Source organism: Pristiophorus japonicus, chromosome 16 (assembly GCF_044704955.1).
Source record: "Pristiophorus japonicus isolate sPriJap1 chromosome 16, sPriJap1.hap1, whole genome shotgun sequence".
Taxonomy (NCBI): Eukaryota; Metazoa; Chordata; class Chondrichthyes; family Pristiophoridae; genus Pristiophorus; species Pristiophorus japonicus.
This window is the reverse complement of record NC_091992.1, coordinates 78,419,741-78,432,225: the sequence shown is the minus strand read 5'-3', so window position 1 is coordinate 78,432,225 and position 12,485 is coordinate 78,419,741. Positions and strand designations below refer to the sequence as shown.

The window sequence follows — 12,485 nt, the reverse complement described above, 5'->3', positions numbered from 1 at the left end:
CACCACTACACATCCCCTCTTCCTCCTCATCCTCCACCTCATCCTCCTCCATCCTCCTCATCCTCCCCATCCTCGTCCTCATCATCCCCATCCTCATCATCCTCATCCTCATCATCCTCATCATCCTCATCATCCTCATCCTCCTCATCCTCATCCTCTTCATCCACATCCTCATCATCCTCATCCTCATCATCCTCCTCATCATCCTCACTCTCATCATCATCATCATTCCTCATCCTCATCCTCATCCTCATCATCATCCTCATCATCCTCATCCTCATCCTCATCCTCCTACTCCTCATCATCCTCATCCTCATCCTCATCATCCTCATCCTCATCCTCATCCTCCTCCTCATCCTCATTCTCCTCATCCTCATCATCCTCAATATCCTCATCCTCATCATCCTCATCCTCATCCTCTCATCATGATCATCCTCATCATCCTCATCCTCCTCATCCTCCTCATGCTCCTCATCCTCCTCATCCTCCCCATCCTCGTCCTCATCATCCTCATCCTCATCATCCTCATCCTCATCATCCTCATTCTCATCATCCTCATCCTCCTTATTCTCCTCATCCTCATTCTCATCCTCATCATCCTCATCATTCTCATCATCATCATCCCAATCACCCTCATCCTCATCATCCTCATCCACCTCATCCTCCTCATCCTCATCCTCCTCATCCTCCTCATCCTCATACTCCACATCCTCGTCCTCATCATCCTCATCCTCATCATCCTCATCCTCCTCATCCTCATCCTCTTCATCCACATCCTCATCATCCTCATCCTCATCATCCTCCTCATCATCCTCACCCTCATCATCATCATTATCATCCTCATCCTCATCCTCATCATCATCCTCATCATCCTCATCCTCATCCTCATCCTCCTACTCATCATCATCCTCATCCTCATCCTCATCATCCTCATCCTCATCCTCCTCATCCTCCTCCTCATCCTCATTCTCCTCATCCTCATCCTCATCATCCTCAACATCCTAATCCTCATCATCCTCATCCTCATCATCCTCATCCTCCTCATCCTCCTCATCCTCCTCATCATCCTCATCCGTCTCATCCTCATCATCATCCTCATCTTCATCATCCTCATCATCCTCATCCTCATCCTCCTACTCGTCATCATCCTCATCTTCATCCTCATCCTCATCATCCTCATCCTCATCCTCCATCTCATCCTCATTCTCCTCATCCTCATCCTCATCATCCTCAACATCCTCATCCTCATCATCCTCATCCTCATCATCCTCATCCTCCTCATCCTCCTCATCATTCTCATCCGTCTCATCCTCATCCTCATCCTCATCATCATCCTCATCTTCATCATCCTCATCATCCTCATCCTCCTCATCCTCATTCTCCTCATCCTCATCCTCATCATCCTCATCATCCTCATCCTCATTCTCATCATCCTCATCCTCCTTATTCTCCTCATCCTCATTCTCATCCTCATCATCCTCATCATCCTCATCATCATCATCCTCATCCTCATCATCCTCATCCACCTCTTCCTCCTCATCCTTATCCTCATCCTCCTCATCCTCCTCATCCTCCCCATCCTCGTCCTCATCATCCTCATCCTCATCATCCTCATCCTCATCATCCTCATCATCCTCATCATCCTCATTCTCCTCATCCTCATCCTCTTCATCCACATCCTCATCATCCTCATCCTCATCATCCTCCTCATCATCCTCACTCTCATCATCATCATCATCATCCTCATCTTCATCCTCATCCTCATCATCATCCTCATCATCCTCATCCTCATCCTCATCCTCCTACTCCTCATCATCCTCATCCTCATCCTCATCATCCTCATCCTCATCCTCATCCTCCTCATCCTCCTCCTCATCCTCATTCTCCTCATCCTCATCCTCATCATCCTCATATCCTCATCCTCATCATCCTCATCCTCATCCTCCTCATCCTCCTCATCATCCTCATCCGTCTCATCCTCATCCTCATCATCATCCTCATCTTCATCATCCTCATCATCCCTCCTCATCCTCATTCTCATCATCCTCATCCTCCTTATTCTCCTCATCCTCATTCTCAACCTCATCATCCTCATCCTCATCATCCTCATCCTCATCATCCTCATCCACCTCATCCTCCTCATCCTCATCCTCATCCTCCTCATTCTCGTCATCCTCATACTCCCCATCCTCATCCTCATCATCCTCATCCTCATCTTCATCATCCTCATCTTCATCATCCTCCATCTCATCCTCATTCTCCTCATCCTCATCCTCATCATCCTCAACATCCTCATCCTCATCATCCTCATCCTCATCATCCTCATCCTCCTCATCCTCCTCATCATCCTCATCCGTCTCATCCTCATCCTCATCATCATCCTCATCTTCATCATACTCATCATCCTCATCCCATCATCATCCTCATCTTCATCATCCTCATCATCCTCATCCTCCTCATCCTCATTCTCCTCATCCTCATCCTCATCATCCTCATCATCCTCATCCTCATTCTCATCATCCTGATCCTCCTTATTCTCCTCATCCTCATCATCCTCATCCTCATCATCCTCATCCACCTCATCCTCCTCATCCTCATCCTCATCCTCCTCATCATCCTCATCATCCTCATCCTCAATCTCATCATCCTCATCCTCCTTATTCTCCTCATCCTCATTCTCATCCTCATCATCCTCATCATCCTCATCCTCATCCTCATCATCCTCATCCACCTCATCTCCTCATCCTCATCCTCCTCATCCTCATCCTTATCATCCTCATCCACCTCATCCTCCTCATCCTCATTCTCATCCTCATCATCCTCATCCTCATCACCCTCATCACCTCATTCTCCTCATCCTCATCCTCATCATCCTCATCATCCTCATCCTCATACTCATCATCCTCATCCTCCTTATTCTCCTCATCCTCATTCTCATCCTCATCATCCTCATCATCCTCATCCTCATCATCCTCATCACCTCATCCACCTCATCCTCATCCTCTATCCTCATCCTCTTCATCCACATCCTCATCATCCTCATCCTCATCATCCTCCTCATCATCCTCACCCTCATCATCATCATCATCATCCTCATCCTCATCATCATCCTCATCATCCTCATCCTCATCCTCATCCTCCTACTCCTCATCATCCTCATCCTCATCCTCATCCTCATCATCCTCATCCTCATCCTCCTCATCCTCCTCCACACATCTTCATTCTCCTCATCCTCATCCTCATCATCCTCAACATCCTCACCCTCATCATCCTCATCCTCATCCTCCTCATCCTCCTCATCATCCTCATCCAACTCATCCTCATCATCATCATCATCATCATCCTTCATCTTCACTCTCATCATCCTCATCCTCATCATCATCCTCATCTTCATCATCCTCATCATCCTCATCTCCTCCTCTCATCTCATACTTCCTCATCCTCATCCCTCATCATCCTCATCCTCATCTCATCATCCTCATCCTCCTTATTCTCCTCATCCTCATTCTCAACATCATCATCCTCATCCTCATCATCCTCATCCTCATCATCCTCACCACCTCATCCTCCTCATCCTTCCTCCTCATCCTCCTCATCCTCAACTCGTCATCCTCGTCCTCATCATCCTCATCCTCATCATCCTCATCCTCATCATCCTCATCATCCTCATCCTCATCTTCATCATCCTCATCCTCATCCTCATCATCCTCATCCTCACATCATCCTCATCTTCATCATCCTCATCATCCTCATCCTCATCATCATCCTCATCTTCCTCATCCTCATCCTCCTCCTCATCCTCATTCTCCTCATCCTCTTCCTCATCATCCTCAACATCCTCATCCTCTTCATCCTCATCATCCTCATCCTCCTCATCCTCCCAGCCTCATCATCTTTATCCTCATCCTCATCATCCTCATCCTCATCATCCTCATCCTCATCCTCATCCTCCTCATCCTCATCATCCTCATCATCCTTATCCTAATCATCATCCTCATCTTCATCATCATCATCATCCTCATCCTCCTCATCCTCCTCCTCCTCCTCATCCTCATTCTCCTCATCCTCATCCTCATCATCCTCATCATCCTCATCCTCATTCTCATCATCCTCATCCTCGTTATTCTCCTCATCCTCATTCTCATCCTCATCATCCTCATCCTCATCATCCTCATCCTCCTGATCCAACTCATCCTCATTCTCCTCATCCTCAGCATCCTCGTCATCCTCATACTCATTCTCATCATCCTCATCCTCCTTATTCTCCTCATCCTCATTCTCATCCTCATCATCCTCATCTTCCTCATCCAACTCATCCTCATTCTCCTCATCCTCATCCTCCTTATTCTCCTCATCCTCATTCCCATCCTCCTCATCCTCATCTTCATCATCCTCATCCTCCTCATCCTTCTCATCCTCATCCTCATTTTCATCATCCTCCTCATCCTCCTCATCCTCATCATCCTCATCATCATCCTCATGCGCATCTTCATCATCCTCAACTTCATCATCCTCCTCATTCTCCTCATCCTCCTCATCCTCATCCTCATCCTCACCATCCTCATCCTCACCATCCTCGTCATCCTCATCCTCATCATCCTCATCCTCATCTTCATCATCCTCATCGTCCTCCTCATCCTCCTCATCCTCATCATCCTCATCCTCATCCTCATCGTCCTCCTCCTCATCTTCATCATCCTCATCTTCATCATCCACATCATCATCCTCATCATCCTCATCCTAATCATTCTCATCCTCATCCTCATCCTCCTCATCATCCTCCTCCTCCTCATCCTCATTCTCCTCATCCTCATCCTCATCATCCTCAACATCCTCATCCTCATCATCCTCATCCTCATCATCCTCATCCTCCTCCTCATCCTCCTCATCATCCTCATCCATCTCATCCTCATCCTCATCCTCATCTTCATCATCCTCATCCTCATCATCCTCCTCATCTTCATCATCCTCAACATCCTCATCATCCTCACCTTCATCATCCTCATCATCCTCCTCATCCTCCTCATCCTCATCTTCATCCTCATCATCCTCATCATCCTCATCCTCATCTTCATCATCCTCCTCTTCATCATCCTCATCCTCATCATCCTCATCCTCATCATCCTCATCCTCATCCTCATCCTCATCATCCTCATCCTCATCATCCTCATCCACCTCATCATCCTTATCCTCATCCTCATCATCCTCATCCTCATCATCCTCATCATCCTCATCCTCATCCTCATCCTCCTGATCCTCATCCTCATCCTCATCATCGTCATCCTCATCAGCATCCTCATCTTCCTCATCCTCATCTTCTTCATCTTCATCATCATCCTCATCATCCTCCTCATCATCATCCTCATCATCCTCTTCATCATCCTCATCTTCATCATCTTCATCCTCATCCTCATCCTCCTCATCCTCATCCTCATCCTCATCCTCATCATCCTCATCATCCTCATCCTCATCCTCATCATCATCATCATCCTCCTCCTCATCCTCCTCATCCTCCTCATCCTCATCATCCTCATCATCATCTTCATCCTCATCATCATCCTCATCCTCCTCATCCTCATCATCATCCTCCTCATCATCATCCTCATCACCCTGATCATCATCATCCTCTTCATTTTCCTCATCATCATCATGATTTTCATCATCAGAGGCAGTCCCTCAGAATCGAGGAAGACTTGCTTCCATTCTTAAAATGAGTCCTTAGTTGGCTGAACAGTCCAATACGAGAACCACAGTCCCTGTCACAGGCGGGACAGACAGTGGTTGAAGGAAAGGCTGGGTGGGACTGGTTTGCCGCACGCTCCTTCTGCTGCCTGCGCTTGGTTTCTGCACCCTCTCGGCGACGAGACTCGAGGTGCTCAGCTCCCTCCCGGATGCACTTCCTCCACTTAGGGTGGTCTTTGGCCAGGGACTCCCAGGTGTCAGTGGGAATGTTGCACTTTATCAGGGAGGCTTTGAGGGTGCCCTTTTAACGTATCCTCTGCCCACCTTTGGCTCGTTTGCCATGAAGGAGTCTCATGTCTGGCATGCGAACAATGGTGGAGCAGGCTCGATAAGATAATGAACAGATCATCTGTTTTTTTAGGTGCTGGTTGAGGGATACACATTGGCCGGGACACTGGGGAAAAATTCTTCAAATATTGCTGCGGGATCTTTCACATACCCCTGTGAGGGCAGATGGTACCTTGGTTTAACATTGCGTCTAAAGGACCACCACACCTTCAACAGTGCAGCACTCCCTCAGTACTGCACCAAATTGTCAGCTTAGGTTGTGTGCTCAAGTTTCTGGAGCGGGTCTTGAACCCATGACCTCTAATAACTCAGATAAGGAGAGATTTCTGCCGACTGAGCCACGGTTATCACTAGTCATTGAAGGCCAGGTCCGGGTCCATACGGGATTGCAGGAGGGGAACAGGGAAAATGATTGGGACATAGAGAGTGGGAAGCTTGGATTGGAACTGACTGTTGAAGGGGGGAGGGGGAATCTATTTGATTATTACTGTGGCATTGTTGTGTTGCCTTTTTTGAGCTGGGATTTTTCAAGTGCTTGCTGTTCTTTATCTCCGCATCTAAGTAGGCGTCAGCATCAATTGAAGGGATATAAACCTGCTCCAGGCTTGAAAAACAAGTCAATTGCATCAGAACCTATTGGTTCCTTGACACTCAGTTAAGCTGATTTGAGAAAGAGGTTCTCTTGGTTACTATGCAAACATACAATTCAATCTGTCAGACACATTTCCTGTGCACCAATACAGGCAGAGAATGCCAAGCTCTTACACATTCACCAGCTCTTCAATTTAGATTTCTGACAAAGAAGTTCCTTCTCAGTGTCACCGACGATCAGATCCAGGAGAGGTAAAGGATTAGCCTCACTCTCGCTCAGCTCCTTCTCGCAATCTGAAACGCCAGTGCAGGTGCACCATAACCGAGGCAATCAATGCGTCACAGGATTACTTTTGTGACCTTTCAACTCAATATGCGGAATTACACAGACTCTGGGAAATATTACAGATTATCTGAAATATTACGGCAAGGTTGAGGTGGTTTGGGAAACACCTGGGTCCGCATCTTACCTCAAATACATCTATTAAAGTGCCTGTCACTTCATTCATTATATTAAGGAAATGAAGTACTGTACAGAGTTACTATTTATTCAGCAACATAAGGGTCACTCACTGTAACTGTACAGAGTCACTGTTTATTCAGGTTAAGGGTTACTCACTGTAACTGCACAGAGTCACTGTTTATTCAGGGTAAGGGTTACTCACTGTAACTGTAATCCACCTCCACGCTTCTCGGCCTTTTGGCTAAGATCATGCATAACTAACCTGACCAGCCACCATGACCTCCGGGTGGTTTCTCCCTGGTCAGGAAGGTATATGCTTGCATTTTTGGAAACAGGAGGTGGGTGGGGAGGGTTGACCCATCCACCTCCACGGAGGTGTGTGGGGGACCTGACCCATCCACCTCCATGGCACGAACCTGGTATTGCAGTACTTCCAGGAACGGTGCAGTGGCTCTAGGCCTTTTGGCTAAGAGCATTGGCGCAGAGTGATCCTTGGCATGTGCAAGGTGACCTCTGGCGTTTGTGATTTGACAAAGAATTGGAACGATTGGCTACGAATTTAAAAAAAAAAAAAAAACTGTAATCCACCTCCACGTGGGTGGGGTGGCTTGACCCATCCACCTCCACGGAGGTGTGTGGGGTGGCTTGACCCATCCACCTCCACGGAGGTGTGTGGGGTGGCTTGACCCATCCACCTCCATGGCACGAACCTGGTATTGCAGTACTTCCAGGAACGGTGCAGTGGCTCTAGGCCTTTTGGCTAAGAGCATTGGCGCAGAGTGATCCTTGGCATGTGCAAGGTGACCTCTGGCGTTTGTGATTTGACAAAGAATTGGAACGATTGGCTACGAATTTATAAAAAAAAACTGTAATCCACCTCCACGGAGGTGTGTGGGGGACCTGACCCATCCACCTCCATGGCACGAACCTGGTATTGCAGTACTTCCAGGAACGGTGCAGTGGCTCTAGGCCTTTTGGCTAAGAGCATTGGCGCAGAGTGATCCTTGAATGGGCCCAAGGTGACCTCTGGTGTTTGTGATTTGACAAAGAATTGGAACGATTGGCTACGAATTTCAAAAAAAAAAAAAAAAACTGTACAGAGTCACTGTTTATTCAGGGTAAGGATCACTCACTGTAACCCGGAATAAAAATCATAAATTAGATTAACGAATTATGTGTTTTTTTTTCATTTACTTTGAACACTTTCATTTGTTAGTTATAAAAAATATTGGGAGATTGGGGGACAAAATGGTTTGACACAGTCAAGAACTATCCAATCAGGTAATGAAGAGTCTGTTTGTCTTCTAAATGGTGGAGGAAGATGGTGAATTGCAAAGATGGACATTCTTTGATTATAATCGCTCAACCAGCGGTGGCTGTGACTTTAGCTGTTTGGGCCCCAAACTCTGGAACTCCCTTCCTAAACCTCTCCGCCTCGCTAACTCTCTTTCCTCCTTTAAGACGCTCCTTAAAACCTACCTCTTTAACCAAGCTTTTGGTCATCTGCCTTAATTTCTTCTTTTATGGTTGGGTGTCAAATGTGTTGATTTTGTCTTGTAACACTGTTGTGAAGTGCCTTGGGATGTTTTACTACGTTAAAGGCGCTATATAAATACAGCGAGCGATCGTGGTGGAGGTGCGGCGAGTGTTTTGTGGCGGAGGAGCGCTGAGAGATCGTGGCGGAAGTGTGGTGAATGAGGGTACGGGGCCCAGAAGAGCCGAGGGCCCAGGGGCAGCACGGGCCAGCCCACACTGCGATATGTGTGCGCACTAGGTCCATGCAGCAGAGCAGGTCTCCAGTCGTCTTGGTTAACCCTTGCCACTGGATAAAGGCCTAGTTCTGTCATGCCCGTGTGGTGGCTGTGCAAAGGCTGTGCAACGGTCACCACACGTTAAAAAAATCCACGCACAGGCATCTTCCACCCCCCTCAATTGGAGTTCAGGACTGGAACATTGGGTCCTTCATTGAAACATCTGTGAACTCATGTGGCAGCAAGTCACCCTCGTTCAAGGGGCCCCTATGATGATGATAAATACAAGTTATTATTATCAATGGAGGAGGTGTGGCGAGGCAGTTAGAGGCAGGAGGTCATGTGATGAAACCTCCAGGAATACGTCCAACCAGAGTTGGCAATCCAGCACTGAGGCAAATGATTGCCCTGCCTGAGGTCAGCTGTGACTGGGGGTGGAACCTGGGGCTGATCCAGTGTGAATGGCCATGTGTCCATTAGGGCCATTTGTAGGATATTGCGGAGACATCGTTGGTGGTATTTCTCCAGTGACTTGAGGTGTCTACTGTACATGGTCCATGCCTCTGAGCCGTACAGGGGAGCAGGTATTACTACAGCCCTGTAGACCATGAGCGTGGTGGCAGATTTGAGGGCCTGGTCTTTGAACACTCTTTTCCTCAGGTGGCCAAAGGCTGCACTGGCGCACTGGAGGCGGTGTTGAATCTCGTCGTCAATGTCTGCTCTTCTTGATAAGAGGCTCCCGAGAGCATGCAGAAATCAAGCGCAGGCAACGGAAAGAGCGTGCGACAAAGCAGTCCCACCCTCCTCTTCCCTCAATGACTATCTGTCCCACCTGTGACAGGTACTGTGATTCTTGTATTGGACTGTTCAGCTACCTAAGGATTCATTTTAAGAGTGGAAGCAAGTCTTCCTCGAATCTGAGGGACTGCTTATGATGATGATTAGGGCCATGCAATGCAATGCACTTCCTGTTTAGGTCATTCATTGCTCCTGGAACAGACAGTAACTATTCTTCACAGTAATCAGCCCAGGGCAATTTTTTTTTTTTTGAAAACGCGTATTGCTCATTCAGCCACATGCATCCATTCACCCCGAGGCCACAACTAACAGCAGCGAGGAGAGAAGTGCTGTTGATTGGAACGGGGAGGGAATGAGGTCCCGGGGCTGATCAGTGGTGCGTGACATTTCCGAGAAGCGGCACGAGTTAATGGAATTGAAACAAACACGGGGTCTCCGTGGATAAATCGAGCAGCGTGTGTGTGTGGCAGCTGATAGCCTCTGACATGCAGCTCCCGCGCACTCAGCTGGCTCCCAGCTAATCCCTCTTTTGTGTCCCTCACCCTCTCTCGTGTCCCAGATCCGTGTGTTCAATCACAAGCGAATGATTGAAGGGCGCACTGCAGATGCCACAAGGCCCGTAAGGAGCCCCCAGCGCGGTTTGCTAACTGGGCAGATGTGGCAGGATCAGGGCAGAGGCATGGTGATCAATGCAAATCAAACCGTCTGATCTCACCGCATTAAGACACGGAGCCATTTGAATCGATATCACAGGGAAACAGGGGCCATGGCAGCAGAATGGATTTCTTAATGTAATATATGTGCATATTTGTCACAATAAAATGATTTTTTTTTTAAATACAGCAGCACAAAACAATATCTGGGATTTAATCAGCAAAAACTCCCACAACAATAAAAGGCAGGCTTGCATCTCAGCAGTGATTATGTTAACCCTTAGTCTGCTGCGCCAATGTTGAAGGGGACTCTCCAGGGTCCCTGTACCCCCCGGGCCCTGCATGCAAAAGGCGCTTTATCAAGACACTGTGTGCTTTGTATGGGACTTTCCATCCATTGGCGTTAAAGGGTGCTATTTACCGATAAGGTGCCCACTCTGTGTGAGGTCCTGCTGTTGCTGGCGATCCGAGGAATGGTTCTGCCCAGTATTCCAACACTGAACTTCACCCTACTGAAAAAACAAAAGACTTGCATTTCTATAGCACCTTTCTAGAACTCAGGGCATCGCAAAGCGCCTTGCAGCTAATGAAGTACTTTTGAAGTGTAGTCACTGTTTTTTTAATGTAGGAAATTGAGTTCACGCAAACAAATCCAAATCTGTTTGAGTCAGTCGACAAACGTCAATTCGGAATGACTAAGCAGCAGCAATGGATCAACTTGTTTTTGAAAGTTTTGAAGGGTAGTCGCTTTTGTAATGTGGGAAACGCGGCAGCCAATTTGTGCACAGCAAGCTCCCACAGACAGCAATGTGATAATGACTAGATAATCTGTTTGGTGAGGTTGGAATTTGGTTGAGGGATAAATATTGGTAAGGACACGGGGAGAACTCCCCTGCTCTTCTTTGAAATAGTGCCTTTTATGTCCACCTGAGAAAGCAGACAGGGCCTCACTTTAATGTCTCATCCAAAAGATGGCACCTCCGACAGTGCAGCGCTCCCTCCCTGGGTAATGTAGGAGTGACTCCCATTGGCTGACACTCAGTAATGTAGGGGATGATTCCCATTGGCTGACAGTCAGTGATGTAGGAGAGACTTCCATTGGCTGATACTCAGTGATGTGAGGGGGAATCCCATTGGCTGACACACAGTGATGTAAGAGAGACTCCCATTGGCTGACAGTCAGTGATGTAGAAGAGATTCCCATTTGCTGACAGACAGTGATGTAGGAGAGACTTCCATTGGCTGATACTCAGTGACTGTAGGGGGGACTCCCATTGGCTGACACGCTGTGATGTAGGGGAGATTACCATTGGCTGACAGTCAGTGATGTAGGGGAGACTCCCATTGGCTGACACTGGGTGATGTACAAGAGCTCAGATTAATTTCTATTCCAATCTCTCGGCCTTTTGGCTAAGATCAAGTGTAGTATCTGTTCTTATCAGTTTAATATCCCCTATGGGGACATGATATTGAATTGATTTTTGGACAGGGAGCTGAATCAGGGGCTTGCCCCGTCCACTCCATGCACCGACCTGGTATTGCAATATTTCCAGGAACGGTGCAACTTCGCCTCTCGGCCTTTTCGCCTAAGATCAAATATATTGGCGCAAAGTGATCTTTGGCGTTAGAGTTGATCTGAAAAGAAATTGGATTAAAAATAAATAAATAAATAAATAAATAAAAATTTCTATTCCAATCTCTTTCACTCTCTTCCTTTGCTTGCCACCCTATGTTATTCTCCTCTATATTTTATTCCCTCTCACTTCATAACTGTTTTGCTGATATTTGATTGATTGCTGCTTGCCACTCCTGCACCAGTAGCTTTCAAAAGCAAGTTGATCCATTTCTGTTAGTTACTCATTCCAAATCGACGTTTGTCGACTGACTCAAACAGATTTGGATCTGTTCGCATTAACTCAATTTCCTACATTAAAAAACAGTGACTACACTTCAAAAGTTCTAATTGGCTGTAAAGCGCTTTGGATGTCCTGAGGTCATGACAGACGTTGTTTTAAATGTAAGATTTCCTTTCTTTATTCAATTGGGTATAGATGCTTTAACAAATATGTTCTTATTTCAGCTAATCATTATTTTTTGCCCTACGGGCATAAGACATTCTGAGACACATAAGTGACAGTTTGAGGTATGACATCTTTGACAGGTTCCCTGTAAATATAACTCTTCAAATTCCTACATTAC

At 47.0% G+C, this 12,485-nt stretch overlaps 2 pseudogenes; both read left to right on the top strand.

Annotated features, from left to right (window-relative positions):
* Window positions 1–7,305: 7,305 nt before the first annotated feature.
* On the top strand, window positions 7,306–7,537 carry LOC139227297 (U2 spliceosomal RNA; annotated as a pseudogene).
* Window positions 7,538–11,679: 4,142 nt separating this feature from the next.
* LOC139227209 (U2 spliceosomal RNA) lies at window positions 11,680–11,855 on the top strand (annotated as a pseudogene).
* Window positions 11,856–12,485: the final 630 nt, after the last annotated feature.